This window comes from Thamnophis elegans, chromosome 1, assembly GCF_009769535.1.
Source record: "Thamnophis elegans isolate rThaEle1 chromosome 1, rThaEle1.pri, whole genome shotgun sequence".
In the NCBI taxonomy this organism is placed as follows: domain Eukaryota; kingdom Metazoa; phylum Chordata; class Lepidosauria; order Squamata; family Colubridae; genus Thamnophis; species Thamnophis elegans.
The window spans coordinates 126618276-126634795 of record NC_045541.1 but is presented as its reverse complement, the minus strand read 5'-3'; the positions used below and the strand labels follow the sequence as shown (position 1 = coordinate 126634795).

Here is a 16520-nt window from a genome sequence, read left to right as displayed (position 1 = left end):
AAAAACATATATACACACATTTTCTTTCTCGTTCTGACTGCTTCAAATTATATCATTCTGCCAGTCTTTTTACTTTCTTCTCCTTTATTTATCACTCTTAGCAATGGGGGTCATGCCAAGCCATCCATGGTAACAAAGGGCTATTTCTTCCTTCCTTTTGAATTGGGGCAGGGGAATGTGATGGCAACCACAAATACAAAAATTGGTTTTCAATTGCTTATCATGTCATTTTACTTTTCAAGAATGTTTTCTTGAGGCATTATGTGAAATAAAGTTGGCAGACAACTGGAAGTCTGTGTATCATACTGAACCACATTTTCCCAAACTGTTATTTGAAACTGTAATAAACTGAATAAAACTAAAATAAATTAGATATTAGCAAAACTTTTCAATGTGAATTTTTAAAACAGGAATTTTAACATTTATAATGAATATCTATAAAGTACAAGCAAGCACTCCTTAAGATGATCATACATAATCTCCTTTCTTGCTAAGTTTTTACATGACTAAATCAGATTATAAGGGGAAAGCTTGTTCAAGAACATTTTAAAAACAGAGAAAAATGTCAAAATAGTATGTTGCAAGCATTATTTTATAAACTGTTATTTTAAGCTGGAGTGAAATATGAATTTTTAATTTTCTTAAATTAATATTTAGTTGGTATATTATCTGACAATAATAGAGGAAGTTAGCATTTTTTCTGCATAGTATTCTCTTTTAGAAGTGGTGATCTTAAATTTGAGGCTAACTTTAAAGGAAAAAATAAAGCCTTAATGTAGAATCTTATTGTTCTTAATGTAGTCTTAATGTAGATTTTATTGTAATAACTTTATATTCTATTTTCCTTGCATTTTTTATTTCAAAATGTTTAACATCCATATTTTGTGATAATCTCAAAAATTAAAAGCAAAACCTTTCTTAGTCATTGGGAATGCTGTCAAATAACTAAGACCCTCTTCTCGTTCAGAGATTCTTATACTGCTGCAAAGTAAAACAATGAATGTTTACAGCCTGTTTCTAATCTCCATCAGGTAAATCCATTGAGTATTTTATTTCTATTGATCTGCATACGATTTCAAATAAAAAACTTTCATTGCTTATATTTTAAAAAATAACAATGGGGTGTCAACTTCATTATTGATTACTTGATAAGTCAATTTTCAGAGTCTTCACCACCCATTCAGCACTGCGATAACTCAAAAAGTCATTGTTCAGAAATCTATGTTATTTCCCCATAAATATTGTATCAGAAGCTGCTTTCTAAAAGTCCTAAATCGTTTAAGAGCAGAAGCTCTAGTAAATCTAGCAATATTTTCTGTTAGTAACGTTTTCCCGAAAATAAGTCCTAGCTTGATTTTTATACATATGCCTAATATTAGCCCTATTCCCAAAATAAGTCCTAATTAAGGCTCCATGCACTTCAGGGTGCACAGGTAAAAATTAAGCTAGGGTGGGGATCGGGGCCATACTACTTACCTTAGAGTAGTTGCAGCCAGGCCTCGCACATCTCAGCCCATTTCTTTTGCTGCAGCCAGCAAGGCTTTCCTAGAGCTTCTGTAGCCGATAACAGCTCCAGATCGATCTGGAGCCCTGTTAGTGGCTAAAGAGGCCTTTCCTAAAGGCCTTTCCTGAAGGCTTCTGTAGCCAATAACAGAGTTCCAGATCGACCCAGAGCACTGTTATCAACTACAAAGGTCTTCAGGAAAGCCTTGTTGGCCTTGCTGGATGAAGAAGTTCCTGAAGGCTTTTGAAAGAAAAAAGACTGGGGACAATGCATGCAAGTGAGGTGAGTCAGTGGATGACACCCCCATCCCCCAAATAAGACCTGGTACTTTTTTTGGTGGCAAAAAAATATAAGAGAGGGTCTTATTTTTAGGGAAACATGGTATTTTTTAAGTTTTAAAAAAAATACTAATCGGGCATCTAGTTTGCATATGTGATGCTATCTCCTGGTACTTTTTAAATCTCAAACTACAGATAATACATACTTACTGACTGCCTCATTTAATAACTGTTCAAAGTTACAACAGTGTTAAAAACAGCTTTGCAATCAATTTTCACATTTATTTCTGTTGCTATGTTCCAAATACATGATCACCATTTGTGTATTTCACAACTGGCCTGCAACAAGTAGAGTTAAATCCATGTCGTGTTCTTGGCAATATTTTTCAGAAGTGATTGGCCACTGCTTTCTTCCTTGGACTAAGAATGTGACATATCAATCACAGGTCTGCAAAAAAAAAATTTTCGACAGCTGTTTTGGTTATTCCATGTAATCTTTATGATTTTTGGTGCGCTGAATTCAAAAATGACCTCCATTTTGTCATAGGACATCATGTTTCCTGAAAATTTAGGTAACTATGTTAAATAAGGCAATACCTCAAAATAAATAGAAATACTTATAAAATTAAAGTTTTATTACAATATTTTCATGAAAATCCTTTTTTGAACTGAAATGAGCTCACCTACACACACTAAACTCGATTCTTCTTCCTTATGAGGCTCCTCTTGGTGCATTTACGCTTATGAGTAGCATCTGGAATGTCTCCCTGAAGCATCCAACAGTAGTCTGCCATCATTGTAATGCTCCATTTTCCCTGGTATCTCCTTTCCATCTCTTTAATGTCTTGGTGGAATCATTCACCTTGTTCCTCACCTTTCAGCAAAGTAGTCAAGGTGGGACTGGAGGAAATGCACTTTCAAACTCATCAGGCAACCTAAAGCTTGAAATGCTTTCAGCATTCTTCCGACAATCTTTTTGTAGTGAGGATCTTTGTTATTGCCTAAAAATTTCTGTACGACTTCTTTAAATGCAATCCACCCTTCTTTTTGAGGATCCGTCATGGTATTGACAAACTCTTGATGAACTATAAGCCTTCTAATGTCTGGTCCGATGAACACACCTTCCTTCAATTTTGCCTCCAACAGGCATGGAAACTTGTGACCAAGTATTCGGAGCATTCTCCATCTCTTGGAAGTGATTTTACGAATTGCTTCATCAGTCCAAATTTTATGTGGAGAGGTAGTGGAAGAACTTTATGGGAAGATACCAAAGTTTCTCAAAGGACATTTTCCCCCCCGACTGTTAGCACCCTCGGCTGCCAACTTTTCTTGGTCAAATATTTTGTCGGTCTCAAATGTCCCATAGACACAGAAAACAAGGGTATTTGGTATACCCAGCTTGTTACCCGAGCAGCATGCACAAGACCTTCAAGTCCCCACACACTTGCCAACCATGGTCTTCATATTTAAGTTTACGAAAAACCAATTCCAAATTCTCGTAGGTTTCCTTCAAGGAATGACCTACAGCAGTGATTCCCAAACTTGGCAACTTTAAGACGTGTGGACTTCAACTTCCAAAGTTCTCCAGCCAGAAGAGCTAGCTGGAGAATTCTGGGAGTTGAAGTCCACAAGTCTTAAAGTTGCCAAGTTTGGGAACCACTGACCTACAGGTATGGAAGAGTAAAAACCGTTGTGGAGTAAAACTGCTTTGAGACTTCTTCTTGAAGAATCTATAATAGCAGTAGACTTATATACCGCTTCATAGGCCTATCAGGCCTCTCTAAGCGGTTTACAGAGAGTCAGCATATTGCCCCCAACAATCTGGGTCCTCATTTTACCCACCTCGGAAGGATGGAAGGCTGAGTCAACCCTGAGCCGGTGAGATTTGAACCGCTGACCTGCTGATCTAGCAGTAGCCTGCAGTGCTGCATTTAACCACTGCGCCACCTTGGCTCTGCTATAAAAAGTTGCCATTGCTCTGAATCATATTGGATTTTAAATTGACCCATCAGACCTTCAACATCGATGCAATAAACCAACTTGTCTTCCTGGGCAAAGTAAGGAACGAACTCCTTTTCACGATGTCTGAACCATGAAGATGACACTCCTGACAACAATAAATTCCTGCTTTTCAGCCTTGATCCGAGTAACTTCAGCCGCATCTTTGGGAAAATTCAAGTCTCTTACCAAATCATTCATCTCCTCCTGAGAAAACAATTTTGGTCTTGTATCATCTTCAAAGTCATAACTTGATTCGTCATCTGGTTCAGGTATGACTTCACCTTCATCGGAGCTAGGTATCTCTTCCAAGGTAGCAGGGGGCTTGGGTACTGGTATATCTGTGCCATGGGGGATGGGACGAATTGCTGAGTGAAGATTGGGATATTAAATGGAATGCTTCCATTTGGAATTAAATCCTATCACATTGCATGAACAAAAGTAACAGTCATCACTATGGTTCTTTTACTCTTGCCATACCATAGGAATCCCATAACGGAAAGATTTTTTTCTTACCCTTGAACCAGTTTCGGAGGTCCTCAACACACCGTTTGCACACTTTATGAGGCGGCCAAACTTTATCTTGATCCCCAATTTTTAGTCCAAAGTATGCAAATTACACTTTTTTCACAAAGTCAGTAATATTCTGCTGTTGCTTCAACACTGTATATTCATCACAGATGAAACAGAAACTGTCTGGCGAATTAATACACTTTTGCGGAGCCATAACATAACGGTTGAAGAATGACGAGCTAACATGAATTGCAATGAAAAAGTGTGAACAGCCTAGAACCAAGAACCTGATGATTCATGCACAAGTGTGGCATGCAGGAGAGAGCAGCTCTGTGTCTTTACACAAGACGCCACAGTGCTGGCCACGCCCCCTGCACCGACTGGAGATGCTGCTATCTGCCCTGTGTCTCCCTCCCACTGAATTCTAAAGATTAACCCCTTCTACCATTAGAAACACAGACTTAAAACTTGCTTAGCTTATGTATATATTACTGACCATCAGATTTACAGTGCTATATTTTTTTTTACATATCTTTAAGAGTTATGTAAAACTCTTTAAGGTTTTTTTTTTGCATTTTATATATTAAATGCACTTATGTGAATTAATTAATAATAATTTGGACTTTAAATTTGGTTAAAACCCCATAATATAAAAAAATACCAAAAATAAAAAAATTAATAAATTTGAAGATAATTCTGCATGTTGTGGCAAATCATGACGTCTAGGAGTTTTTTCAATATTTTATTTGTTTTCAGCACACCAAAATACATGGAAACTAGATGAAAATAATCAAACAGCTTTTAGTCGCAGACCTATGTAATCATCCAGATGGCTTTGGGTCTAACACTGCATTAGAATTCACACAATATCCTAGTTTCTAGCCAAGTATCTTTAACTATTAGGCGACTGGAGACTAAAACATATGAAGAACGGTTGCAGGAACTGGGTGTCTAGTTTAATGAAAAGAAGGACTAGGGGAGACATGATAGCAGTGTTCCAATATCTCAGGGGTTGCCACAAAGAAGAGGGAGTCAAACTTTCTCCAAGGCACCTGGGGGTAGGACAAGAAGCAATGGGTGGAAACTAATCAAGGAGAGAAGCAACTTAGAACTGAGGAAAAATTTCCTGACAGTCAGAACAATTAATCAGTGGAACAGCTTGCCTCCAGAAGTTGTGAATGCCCCAACACTGGAAGTCTTTAAGAAGATGTTGGATAGCCATTTGTCTGAAGCAGTATAGGTTTCCTGCCTAGGCAGAGGGTTGGACTAGAAGACCTCCAAGGTCCCTTCCAACTCTGCTATTGTATTCTATTGTATCCAATTGTATTTATTGTTTATTTAGCCATGATTTATTGAATAAGCCACAACTATGTGGTGCAACATGCTAAACACATTCAAATCAAACACATTATACCTTAGTGTAATAAATAAACTCAAAGTTTATTTACTGGGAGCATGTATATGACCGCCCAATTCAGATAGTTTGACTCTGGACAGCATGTGAAAATTATCAAAAAACAAATGTAAAAGATAATGGCAAACGTCATTAAAAGCCAACTAAGACAAATAAAATTATATCAGAACTAAAATATTTGAGTGACCACTTCTCTCCCAATCACATCTACCCATCCCATAAAATCTGGCAGAAAGGACATATTGTGGGTCCCAAACAGTAAGGAACATCTGAAAGAACCAAGGAGAGCCTTTTCTGCAACAATACACACTCTTTCTAAAGGTTGTACTTTTTGTTCCTTTCAAAAAGTATGTTTTAAAGGAGCAATTTGGTAACTAAAGAAAAACATGCATTTTTTACTTTTATGCTTCTTCTCCAGTTATCAGTTTCTATCCCCATCGCCGTACTTCTTTTTTTATTGATTCTCTAAAACCATAATTAGTAGCTACTCAACCCTAGTTTTAAATTTATTTCAAAATGTAGCCAACTAAATACAATTCTATCTTAAGAAAGCAAAAGAAGGCCTAGTCTAGATATAAAAAATATCATGATAAAGCACAGCATATCCTGTTTTATTATAATTAACTCAAAACAGAATTACCAGTTCTTCAAGTCCACATAAAACAGGAAACTATAGTTACAGCAGTTTTGCTGATTGTAGGAGAGAAGAAATACATGAATCTCAATTTCCTTTGGTTCATTTACAATAATTTAATCTAGGTTTTAGACACTTAGTCAAATTAGATCAAAGTTTTTCTAAGCATTTTTCCCTTTGTGATTTTATCAAAGACTTCCAACATGTCTTTCACCCAACGTGGATCATTTAACGTTATATGCACAGGCAAAAATGGCTCAGACAAAATCTGAAACATGCCTCTTTCTTGTTTTCTCTCACCTCTTTTAGTAGATTCCTGCTTTGTTATTAGAAAAAAATAGTTTGCTAAGCAATCTAGGATCACGCAGAATGCAGGTAGCCTTTGACTAACAAGCCCAATTGATTCCAAATTTTCTGTTGCTTCTGTTAAGACAGTTGTTAAGTGAATTTTGCCCAATTTTATGGCCTTTTTTTACTACAGTTGTAAAATGAATCTCTGCATTTGTTAAGTTAGTAACACAGTTGTTATTAGTGAATTTAGCTTCTGCATTGACTTTGCTCATTAGAAGGTTGCAAAACATGGTCACATGACCCCGGGACACTGCAACCACCATGAGTTAGTTACCAAGAGTCTGTTTCTCTGGATGCGCCTCATAGTACTCTAAAATATTTGCTATTATTTAGTGTTATTCCTGATTTGTCTTGTTGGGAGAAATCCATTTTGGTCTGGATGTATACAGCCATTTAATAGTTTTTTCAATCTCTCCGCTATTATTGTTGTGAATATTTTATAGTCGCATTCAGCAGGCAAGCTTGTGCGAGAGGCGGATGTGCCTGCTGTTCATGCAAATAGCGCTGCATGTGCACACTTGCCCATCGCTCATGTGGAAAAATCTCTCCCCTACCCTGCCAGTCCGCAAAGCGACAAAGGTTGGGGAACTGAAGCCCATTTAAAAAAACATGATCTTGTTTCTTCTCAGCTACAAATTTATAAAATAATCTCTCCCCACTCCAAAAATATTCAGAAATTTCAGCTTACCCTTACAGAAAAAAATGCAAGGAGATTGCTGCCAAGCTCTTGCAAAGTATCACAATGTCACATATTTCAGTGATGTAAAGATCTAAAAATCAAGGAGATGAGACATTTTTAAAAGCATAAAGGCAAAATAATACATAGTGAGGTATTTTCTTAAAATTTTGAATTACATTTATTTAATTCTGTATAGTATTTTAAAATGCTACATATGCTACATATTACCTACTTCTATTAGTACCATAGATCTATATGATTTATAAGTTGAGTTTTAATTTTATTTTTAAAACATTTAAAAACCTATGAAAAGATTTTATTCTTTATTAAGACTTTTTAGAAATAAACAAAATAATATCATGTTTTAGTTATTTCTATAATGATATTAAATGAATCTGTACTGGAAAAAGAGAATTGCAAACTATTTTCCAATATTCAAGGTGATATTCATCCCCCAGACTTTAGATTCAGTTGGCTACATTTTCTAACAGTATTTTTTATGGCCCATGCTGATTATAATTTATTCATTATTCATGAATATTACTCATCTGACACACTTTTTATTTCATGTAAAACAATACACAAACTTCATGTACTGAAATGTTAATTTACTAGATGTCAATGCAATGAATTTCACTCAGAATTGACTAATTTCCCATAACAATTAACATCAATTGTTTAATTACCGGATTCACAAATGATAAGAAATTGTCAATAGAGGAGAATATTTGTAAGTTGTAGGTCAGGGTTGATTTGAAGGATCCTTAGTGCTCTCTGAGCTTGCTTGCTTTCCTGCAGACATTATCCAAACATCATGTGTGCTCATAGAGTGTAAGGTTTGCTCCCATTTTATATTCTAATGGCTTGTACTGTCCACGTTGGTGGGAGTGGTCTTGATGGTTCTTTGGTTGGGCTATTCACTATAAGCTTGTTTCACACCTCCAAAACATATCCTCTCCAGCATTCAGCACTCAGTTGAGTAGAGATTAGCATCACACCAACAACTAAGAAGTACACAATAACTTAATCAAGGAACTGCCAAACAAGCAAATAGTAAGCAGCCCAACGAAAGAACCATCTGGACCACTCTCACCAACATTAAGTGTGCAAAATGAAGTCTGCAAAAAAAGCAGTCAAGATCAGGGAATATCAAGGAACCCCCCCCCTAAATAAAATGGTTCTTAACAAATATAATTGTTAGCCTGTAGAATTCACCAAATTCATAATAAACTGGATGATTAAAAATATGTGATTTATAAAAGGACCAGTTGTTACAAGTATCTCTATAAACACAAGCAACCTATTTCTCATGTTACTCTTGTCTAGGAAATATAAAGACACTATTACCCTTGTTACTTATGAACTTCACAGTGACATTGGATAATCACGGTGGGAACAAGACTAGACAGAACTGTGCAAAATTCAATTGGTCGTTAGTGAGGAAGTTTGAGGTTTTAATGTTGATACCAATTAACAATAATTTGTTTTGGATCAAATGTGGTTCTAAATATTTTTATATATATAAAATATTTAATCTTAAAATTACCAAGTCATAGGAGAGGAGTGGGAGAGACAAAATCATAACTGCCCAGAAGAGGGTGCAACAGGCATACAAACAAAACCTAATAAAAATCCTGTGATACAGTTTAGAAATCCAAAAGTAAAGTTAGATCCCCCCAAATTGCCCTCCTACTCTGAATCTGACCTTTAAAAGAAAAAGTCATCTCTTCAAAAAAACAGGAAAATAATTCACAAACTCTTCATCCTATAAATGTGCTAGATCAGAACATCAATCGCTTGGATTAGGAAGCATTAAACTCTCTAACATTTAAGCATGCATGATGGAAAAAATGCTCGGCTAGATATATGCTCAAAGGGTAACTAATATTGGAATCTAGGGGGTAGACCATCAGGAAATACCAGGTTTGTAAATTAGACTTATGTTTTTTTTGAAAACCACAAAGAAAGCAATGAAAAACCAACTTTGGTAAGAAAACTACATAGATATTTTTGTGAAGATAACAGGAGTTGTGCTTGAATCAAAGACTTTATGCTAAAATTAGAGAGCATGAAATAAACTGTGAAATATAATTCTTCAATATTATATTACCATTTTCTTCTTATACTTGTTAATGATGAATTTTACATTATAAACACTGGACATATAAATATTCAAACACACCCAAATTCATTCAGCACAAAGTAAGTACTTTGTTAGAGGATTCCCCCCTCTAATAGGCCATAAGTGAGATCTTATGGCCTATTACTGAGACACTTTGAGATATTCTGCAAAAAAAAACCAACAAATTAACTCAAAATTAATAGGAGGCAATTATTCAAATAATAAGTAGCTTTCCTTCTTTTATATTGAAAAGTGGTGCATATTACAAGCCTTCTCTGAAAAAGATTTTAAAAAATCCTAAATTTCTACAATCTCCCTACTGCTAATCCAGCACCTTATCCACTATCGTAGACACTACTACTTTCTACAACTAAGGATATAGATACAATCTATTATAAACTAGCTATCCAAAAGAATATTGTAGTTCAAGTGTTGCGAGGGATACTGTGGAGACCCTGGTTCAAATCTATCCTCAGTCACAGTAACTCACAGGATAACTTAGGACCAGTCACTCTTTCAGCCTGACCTTCTTCACCAGTTGGTAGTAAGAAAAATAGGAGGAAACAACCTTGTTTTGAGTTCCTGAACAAAATACAGAATATACATCTAGCAAATAGCAACTTTCAAAATCTCTTTATCAGAAAGAAATCCCCAGAAAAGTAAAATAAAAGCAAGTATATTACAGTCATGTTATAATCAGTTATATTGTTCCTGGCCCCCACAATATCATTTCTACCATCTATGGTGTCAAAAGATCCTTGAAGACAGAAGGTCCCAATTATTGTTGTTTTTATATTTATAATTTCTTATTTTTTGCACTTCTATTGAAGAAGCTAATAGGTAAGGTGCTTTGATAAGTTTTGTATTCCAAAATAATAACTGAAATAAATAAGCTTCACATTACTAATATAGTCAATCTATCATTAAATGCTTATTATATCCAATATTAGAACCTGGGGCATTCATTGAAACTAGGATCGATACAAGAAAGCCTTTTTTCATATAATAGTCAAATAATGACAATAGGCATAGACAAATTCATATATAATGGTAGTGTACTGCCTGCTATCTTTAAGGGCCATATATTATCTCCTACATATCAGGCAAAATATTTTTAGCTAGTGGGAAGGGAAGGGATCACATCATGTCTGCAAGCTTCACTTGTCACCTATGTAAATACAGAAATTTGAAATACTTAGACCTTTCATCTGATTTCATGTAGAAGGAACCTTGATTTAAGAGATTTCAGTTTAGTAGTCCATATGAAAACAACAAATTTCTATCCAGATATTTCCCTGAAATAATAGAAAATGGAACTGCATCTGAAGTAGTTTGGATGAAACAAATAAACATGTTAGCAGACATTCAAGCATAATGGATATGCTCTCCCACTTCAATAGACTGCATGGTACTTCATACTGAATCTAAATCACTGATTATGATTTATTTTTGATTTCAACAGTAAACTATAATATCTATGAATCTAAACCGAAATTGTTTTAACAAAACCGTATTTAACTGTGTTATTGGTTTGAGCTCTGAACTTGGCGATTTGGTTGCAAATGTTCGTTCCCTTCTTCAGTGCACTCTGGATTGTGCTTGTTTGGGGGAGTACTGGTCTTTAACTGCATTTAACTTTATCTCATTAATATGTGCTAGAAAACTGTCTAGTTCTCTGAATAAACATTGTTATAATAATTTGAGGAAATTCATTCTAATGCCTTATATTCTACCAACAGCTGTAGATATCTGTTAAACCTTTACTGAATTTCATAAGCACTTGTATACCCAAAATAGGTGTTCCTGATAATAAGATTAGAGCATCTTAACAGTTGCCAAAGCACCATTTTAACATCCACTGGCTAGTTGGGCAACTATCTAGCTTTTCCTAAAGAAACTACTTTGATAAGCATAAAACGTTTCAAACCAAAAAAGAAAAGTCCAGTTGCCATGACTCAACTTCCACATAAACTCTACGAGGATTACTGAGAATCTTCATTGACATATTTTCCCTAAATACTTATTATAAAGTGAGAGTTCCTATTTCTTTTCTCTAATATTTGTGTTTCTGCTATTTCAATTTCTGAAAGATTGAAAATCAATATCCCTACTTTTTTGTCTTTCATTTAATGTCAGATTTTGGGGAAAGTCAAAAGCTTGAATTTATCTTCTTGCTTCCAACATCTCTCCATAGTTAACACAAATGTCCACTTCTTAACATAATATCACTGAAGAAAGTTGGAAACAGCTAGAAGAACTTGCTTTAGTTTTAGAGATGGGCATTGCAAGGCAGATGCCTGTCTCTTGCATTGTGACAAATACCATCACTTGTCAGGCTTGTATGATTTACCTATTGCTTAATAATTTACAGATTTGATTAATCAATTTCTATACTTCATAGCATTTGTAAAGCTGATTTCCTGAAAATTTTATTTATATTTTGGAAAATGTTTATAGTCAACAAAAACTGCCCAAAGGTATTTGCTAGATTGAAAACTTTTTTAAAAAGTTATGATTGCATTTAAAGATTTTTAGCATTTGTTTTATTCATTCAATATCAAAAACTTTCAAACAAGACATGAATTCCCTGTAGTATCAACTGATTTCTTTAAAAATATACAAAGTATAAAGTATTTCTACTATTTCTAAAAGTTGGATTCCACATTGGGAAGCAACAAAGTCATCTTAACAGCTATTCTCCCCAATAACTGCTAACTACTTTACAATTGTAAACTTACTTATATAAACATCATGATTATATTGTGAATTCTATTTCACCAGCTTATTGTAACTCTATAAATAAATATTTACTGCAAAATAAATTATTTCAGTGTATGATAAAGTACAGAAACCTCACAATTGCATCACAGCAATTCTTAAGAGATTAGCAAACATGACAGAATAAATGTTTAGGCCCACTTTGATAGATGTACATAGTTATGAAGTGAAATATTAGATCATAATTTAAAAGAATGCATTGCAAAGTCATTCTAAACCAAGACGATCAAGCAGATGCTGTCCAGATGTTTAGAATTCATGGCCTAACAACTGTAGCCAGATATGGGAACTGTTTTTGGAAGATACTAACTGGCCTATACTTGCAGCTATAATATTAGCAAATCAGAATTCATCTACAATTAATACAGCTTAGAGGCAATTAGGCCTTTAGTTAAGTGCTTGGAAAGTGCAAAGTATATTATTACTAAATATAGAAAACTCAGGTGAAACAAATATTACATATGAATAAAAACCCAAACTCAGGGATGTAAAAGTTTTTTTAAATCTATTTAAAAATTGAACAGTGGTTTATGTATTTATCTTCTAAAACTAACAGTAGGAAAAATATGAACAAAAAATCATTATTAGTTGTAAATAATAAAGGCAAATCCACAAGCATTAACAAATATTTGGATTAGGCTTTAGTTTATTTTTTACATTATTAAAATATTTTATTACAAGAATTTCATCAAAACTATCAGTTTTATTTGCATACCAAACTTTAAAGTCCTATTAAAACTGGCAAATAAACATTTTAACAGTTGTCAACTGAAATGTACATTCTTTTCCAGAAAAATAGCCATCAAAGTTAATGGGATTTAGAAGTATACATAGAATTTCACTGCAAGTTTAGGTACTCTTATTTCCGATCAAGAATTGTTAGTGAGATTTCAGTTTAAGACTAACAGGATAGATAAAAAGTTTGTTCAAATATACTATGTTAATGTAATAATGGTACACTACAAAGTATCTGCTAAAAGTTCAAATACTAATTCTATAACAGTAAACTTACTCCAAGTTTTTATGATGCTACAATTTTCATTTGTAATATATCTCTATATTTATTTGCTACATATTTAATGTGTTCTGGTTAATTACAAATAAAACATTCATTAGTAACTTCACAAAGTAGAAAATCAAAGTCTGTAGTCATTATTATGAAACAAATATTTAATATTAAAAGCAAAAAACCAGTAGAATTGTTCACATATTAATTAGCCTTTTGGTCATATATGTATGCATGTGTGTATATATGTATGAATAATACTTGTCAACAAAGATCTAAATATATGGTAAAATGAATATACAATTGAACTACAACTGTTTGAATCCAAGAACTGCTTTACTATGCAATGCAGACTTTGAGAAATGTCTGCTAACTGCTGGTATCTAACAGGGAATACACACCAATTATCATCAAAAACCTAATCTAAGTACACCCACCACTGGCCTATTTTAACCTAAATGTAAAACATTTTCCTCCTACTTTTAAAGCAAATCCTTAACACTGGAATTGCTGGATGTTTCACGTAGAAGAGTACATATGGGAAGGTTTCCACACCCTTTTTTAAACACCAGAGTATTTGATTGGGGAGGGGGGGATTAAAAGCCAACAAGCAACCCGGACTCTGAATTAATTACGTCTCTCCTCAGTCAAACTGCCATTTCCAGACTTCTATCTAAGGCTTTTCCTTGATAGAGGAAATCCAGGGGTGACCGAGACAAGAAAGAACACGAAGGATTGTAGTAAGCAACACAGCCCGCCTAACCTCGTTTCAAACTACATTATATCCACCCTACGGAGCTGGGGGAGGGTTTAAGGAGGAAAAAGTAGGCCACTCACATCTTTAAAAGAGGAAAGTTTGCTATGGCGAGATTTTTGGGAGGTGGTCGGAGAGAGGAGGAGGGAAACTGAGGAAGAGAAAGAGAAGAGTATGGAAGACCGGAGAGAGCAAAGCAGAAATAATGGGGACGGGGAGGGCGGAGAGCTCGAGAAAAGAACCAAGGAGGAAAGGCGAATTATCCTCCTTCCTGCCTCCTTCCGTCCTCCCATCTCCCAGGGGAGCCGTGACCAGCTGGCAGCCGTTGCAGTCGCTATTAGAGCCTGGTAGAATAAGCTCCAAGCCTCCCGGCGGGGTTTAGGCCTTCATCACCTGTCTGGGACCAGAGCAAGCAATGCTTCCAGCCCTTCCCCCTCCTCCTCCTTCCCGGGTGTATAGGTATGGAGAGGACTCCCACAAGGAAGGAAGAGGGAAGAAAAGAAAAAAAGCGGAGCTCTTGATGACCTACCCAGGCAATCTTTCTCTCTCAGAAGTCTCGGCCGAAGACGGCCTCAGCCTTCCTCGGAACTGGCAGGAGCCGGTAGAGCTCGGACCTCTGCAGTAGCAACACCCGGCTCTGAAACCCCAACGCCGCTGCAGCTATGGGCTTGGGTGTAGTTAGCGAAGGGGGTGGGAGGCCGGTGTGGATCGGGAGGAGGGCTTTTACAAGGAGGAGCGGCTTAATTTCTCCTTACCTCGGTCTCCGGCTTTTCCACAGCAGCATTCCCGGAACTCTCGCTCCGCGCCAGCGGCCGTCGTTCCCTTTCAGGTCGCAGCCCCCCCTTCACAACTCTCGGCCCATCTTCATATATCTCCTCCCTCCTCTCTCGGTGTTCCCGGCTTCGTAATGGCGGCGGCTGAGAGTCTCCCCAGCACTGGTTTCGCTGATGGACCCACGTCTCTCTCTCGCTCTCTTTCTCTCGCTCTCACTCTCAGAGAGACACTCGGCGGCCCCCCTCTCCGTTCCCCGCCCCCACCTCGAACTTTACCTTCAGCAGCTTTCCCTGCCTTCCCTCCCCCCTCCCTGTTCTCGCCCGCCGCCGCCACCGCGGCTCTGCGCGCGCGCGCCCCCGAGGCCTACCCCGGGTGCGCGTGCGCGGGAAGGACCTTCTACCTAAAACGTTTCCGTTTTACTGGGCCTCTGTCGTCGTCGTCGTGAGGTTCCCTCGAAGCCCTGCCTACGCAACATGCGCGTGAGAGAGAGGGGGAGAAAGCTTCGTCTCGGGCGCGAGCTCGCCCGTTTTATGTACATTAGTTCCCTCTCCCACTCCTCCCACTCCCCCCCCTTTCTCTCTTTCTCTCTCTCTCACACACGCACACGCACCCACAGACAGAGCTTGCTGAAAGCGCCAGTTTAAAGGGTTTGAGGGGCGGGTGGCGGGAGAAAAGGCGACAGGCTCCTCACAGTTCTCGTTTCGGACCCTGCGACTGAAACTGATAGAGAAGGAATAACGAAACCTTTGGATCCGACCATTTGGTAAAAGCTGTGGTCCTTAAAAACCGATAGAAATATATGTGACTCTCTAGGAAAACGAGTAACCTCTCCCGCCTACAAAATCTTCCGCGACTAAGATTATACATAAAACAGAAATATCAGTACGCCGAGAGTTACATCCGAAGAGGCGTTTCTTCAAACGTCTTCCAACGCCGACTGGTCTGCGTGATTTCTCTTTATGCATTACTTTCTTAACCTGCCTGTCCTTCGAAGTCTTCGGAGCAACTAACTCCTCAGCTCACCACGGCCCTCTGGAGAAGGCGAAGGAAAGCAAATGGCATGAGCTTAATAGCTAAATGGAGGCATTCATGAATCTACAGCAGGTTCATGGTTTGAGATGCAGTAGTTTAGTTTGTAGTTTAGTTTGTAGTTTATTGGGATTTATATGCCGCCCTTTTCCCTGAGGGGACTCAGGGCGGCTTACAACCACAGGGGGGGGGAGGGGGGGGTGCAAGGTCAAAAACAAAACAATATGTGAACAAAGAAAAAATAGTAAAACACAACTTTCATTCAACAATCAAACACTCGGGTGGGTGAATTGGAAGCCTATCCCCAGGCCTGCTGGGAGAGCCAGATCTTGAGGGCTGCGCGGAAGGTCTGGATAGTGGTGAGGGTACGGATCTCCATGGGGAGCTCGTTCCACAGGGTCGGAGCAGCAACAGAAAAGGCTCTCCTCCGTGTGGTCGCCAGTCGGCATTGACTGGCAGATGGGATTCGGAGGAGGCCCAGTCTGTGCGATCTAATTGGTCGATTTAGGGAAGTAATCGGCAGAAGGCGGTCTCTCAAGTACTCAGATCCACTACCATGGAGTGCTTTAAAGGTGGTCATCAGTACCCTGATGCGCTGGAAATAAGTTTCCTTCAAGTGGATCCCTGGATCCCTCTTTAATCCATGGCCGTCCAGAAGGATTTCCCTCACAAGTGGGCTGAGCCCC

At 37.4% G+C, this 16520-nt stretch overlaps 1 protein-coding gene across 5 annotated transcripts in view; it reads right to left on the bottom strand.

The window, feature by feature from the left end:
• ARHGAP5 (Rho GTPase activating protein 5) overlaps positions 1 to 15343 on the bottom strand; it is a 35171-nt gene extending 19828 nt beyond the window's left edge. The window contains exons 1-2 of one of the 5 annotated variants that reach the window (XM_032230568.1): positions 14787 to 15343; positions 7381 to 7462 (exon numbers count right to left, since the gene is read on the bottom strand). The gene's annotated coding sequence lies outside the window, so the exon portion shown is untranslated. Of the gene's footprint in view, positions 1 to 7380; positions 7463 to 14560; positions 14690 to 14786 lie in introns of those variants that run through there. The other 4 variants (XM_032230577.1, XM_032230593.1, XM_032230559.1 and 1 more) reach the window with 4 other exon arrangements.
• Positions 15344 to 16520: the final 1177 nt, after the last annotated feature.